This window comes from Tachyglossus aculeatus, chromosome 2, assembly GCF_015852505.1.
Source record: "Tachyglossus aculeatus isolate mTacAcu1 chromosome 2, mTacAcu1.pri, whole genome shotgun sequence".
NCBI lineage: Eukaryota > Metazoa > Chordata > Mammalia > Monotremata > Tachyglossidae > Tachyglossus > Tachyglossus aculeatus.
Window position 1 is genome coordinate 9,521,304 of NC_052067.1, and position 3,293 is coordinate 9,524,596.

At 44.7% G+C, this 3,293-nt stretch overlaps 1 non-coding gene across 1 annotated transcript; it reads right to left on the reverse strand.

The window, feature by feature from the left end:
* Nucleotides 1-2,521: 2,521 nt before the first annotated feature.
* LOC119925063 lies at nt 2,522-2,659 on the reverse strand. Its single transcript, XR_005449734.1, has one exon. It is a non-coding gene; the product is annotated as a small nucleolar RNA SNORA7 (small nucleolar RNA).
* Between the last annotated feature and the right edge of the window lie 634 nt (nt 2,660-3,293).

A 3,293-nucleotide genomic window follows, 5' to 3' on the forward strand; every position in this document is an offset into this window, starting at 1 on the left:
TGAGAAGCAGAGTGGCTCAGTGGAAAAGAGCACGGACTTTGGAGTCATGGGTTCAAATCCCGGCTCCGCCAGTTGTCAGCTGTGTGACTTTGGGCAAGTCGCTTAACTTCTCTGGTCCTCAGTTACCTCATCTGTAAAATTGGGATGAAGACTGTGAGCCCCCCGTGGGACAAACTGATCACCTTGTAACCTCCCCAGCACTTAGAACAGTGCTGTGCACATAGTAAGTGCTTAATAAATGCCAGAGAAGCAGCGTGGCTCAGTGGAAAGAGCCCGGGCTTTGGAGTCAGAGGTCATGTGTTCAAATCCCGGCTCCACCAATTGTCAGCTGTGTGACTTTGGGTAAGTCACTGAACTTCTCTGGGCCTCAGTTCCCTCATCTGTAAAATGGGTATTAAGACTGTGAGCCCCCCATGGGACAACCTAATCACCTTGTAACCTCCCCAGCACTTAGAACAGTGCTTTGCACATAGTGCTTAATAAATGTCATTATTATTATTATTACAGATGAGGTAACTGAGGCCCAGAGAAGTGAAATGACTTGTCCAAGGTCACACAACAGACAAGTGGCAGAGCCAGAATTAGAACCCACAGCCTTCTGACTCACAGGCGCATGCTCAATCCGCTAGGCCAACACGTGACTTCCCACTCTTGGTACAATCAATCAAAAAAGTTGTTTGGGCCAGCTAGCTTTCTCTCTTTATAAAGCCTAATGGTATTAGTCCACACACAAAAAAATAAATAAATTAAAAAAAAGGTTTTCAATGGCAGCCCAGTGGTCACTGAAGAGAAAACTGCTGCTCACCTCAACTATGGGGCTGCAGGAAAAGAGATTATTTAGGGGCTGTTTTTTGCCTGCTCTTCATCGAATCGATGGCATTTATTGAGCATGTCTGAGTGCTAAGCACTGCACTAAGCTCTTGGGATAGTGCAATAATTAATTAATTAATTCATTCAATCATTTATTGAGCGCTTACTGTGTGCGGAGCACTATACTACTTGCTTGGGAAGTACAAGTTGGCCACATATTGAGACGGTCCCTACCCAACAACGGGTTCACAGTCTAGAAGGGGGAGGCAGACAACAAAACAAAACATGTGGACAAGTGTCAATCAATCAATCAATCAATCATATTTATTGAGTGCTTTGTGCAGAGCACTGTACTAAGCGCTTGGGAAGTACAAGTTGGCAACATATAGAGACAGTCCCTACCCAAGTCATCAGATAAATAGAAATAAAGCTAGATGCACATCATTAACAAAATAAATAGAGTAGTAAATATGTACAAGTAAAATAAATACAGTCTCTGCTTTCATGGAACATCCAATCTAATGGAGTACAATTGTGAGCAAGGGGATAGAGAGGTTAGGAGAAGAGGGGTGTGAGACAAAGTTCCCCGTGATTAGGTAATTAGTACTGTTTCGGGCCCCTTTCAGGATCACCCCTGGAGAATTTCCAGTACTCTACCAGTCTTGACTAGGCGGAGAGAGTCAAGCAGAAGCATATCCTTTCCATTCCTAGCTTGGGCAGTGGTTAGCGAGTGAAAGTCAATCTGCTACAAGTCAAAACTCCCCCGTGCTGGGCAGCAGCAGCGTGGGAGAGAGTCGAGGGCAGAGACTCGTCTTTACTGTGCGGAAGGAGGCAATGGTAAACCACTTCTGTATTTTTACCAAGCAAACGCTCTAGATCCACTACCAGAACGATTGCAGTTGGAGGTGGGCGCTTTGCGAGAGATGTGTCCATGGAGTTGTTATGGTTCAGAGGCGACTTGACGGCATAAGACAAAACAAGACAGTTTAGGGGGTACTCTCATCTACTAATTCCATTCCTGCCCAAGCTAGGAATGGAATGGATATGCCTCTGCCTGACTCTCCCTCCTGTAGTCTTGACAGGTAGAGTACTGGAAACTCTCCAGGTGCGATTCTGAGAGGGGAATAACAATAATAGTGATAAAAATTGTAGTATTACTATGTGCCAGGCACTGTACTAAGCACTGGGGTGGATTCAAGAAAGTGAACGAAGATGGGAGGTAGAGGGAGAAGAAGAATAGGAGGCACTCTTCACGCCAAACTTATAATTAAGAAAACATGTCAGAATTTGACATTGCAGTGGACAGAATTGGAGACCATTAGCGGTGTGCTAAATTTCCGGGATGGGGAAATTCAAGACTTAGTGTAATATAGCATTCGTGTAACTCTTTGAGTAAAGTTTGATTGATGGATCAACATCAGATAGGGTTTACTGTTTCCTCAGAGTGCCCTGCTTTAGTCTAGAAGTTTGGTTAATAATAATAATAATTGTTATTGTTGTTTTATGCTGTCAAGTCGTGTCTGACCCATGCCATAGGCACATCTCTCCCAGAATGCCCTTCCTCTATCTGCAATCGTTCTCGTAGTTGATCCAGAGAGTTTTCTTGGTAAAAATACCGATGTGGTTTACCATTACCTCCTTCTGCGCAGTAAACGAATCTCTTCCCTCAACTCTCTCGCATGCCACTGCTTCCCAGCACAGGTGAGTTTTGACTTGTAGCAGATTGGCTTCCACTCGCTAGCCACTGCCCAAGCTAGGAATGGAATGGATATGCCTCTGCCTGACTCTCCCTTCTGTAGTCTTGACAGGTAGAGTACTGAAAACCCTCCAGGTGCGATCCTGAGAGGGGAATAATAATAATAGTGACAATAATTGTGGTATTTGTTAAGCGCTTACTATGTGCCAGGCACTGTACTAAGCACTGGGGTGGGTTCAAGAAAATCTGGTTGGATAGGTATTGTGATCTTATTGACTGTGATCCCCTTGAGGGTGGGAGCCCACTGTTGGGTAGGGACTGTCTCTATATGTTGCCAACTTGTACTTCCCAAGCGCTTAGTACAGTGCTCTGCACACAGTAAGCACTCAATAAATACGATTGATTGATTGAGAGTTCAGGTATACTAATTCCATTGTACTCCCTCAATCACTCGGTACAGTAGTCCTAACAGAATAGATGCTTGATAAATAACGTTGGCTGAACTGTAAAAGTGCTTGAAATCCAGTCTGACGAATCATTTTCAACTATCACTAGTCCCATACAGATTGTATTCCATAGGCACAATTTGTTTTAATTGAGCCCACGTTCTCTGCTTTTCTTTTTACTGCTCCTCCTATGAGCGAGCTACAACAGCACAGCACCGGTCACCCACAAAGATGCCCATGAAAAGCAGTGGGACCTAGTGGATAGAGCATGGGAATCAGAAGGACCTGGGTTCTCTTCCCGGATCTGCCCCTTGTCTGCCGCGTGACCTAAGGCAAGTCAC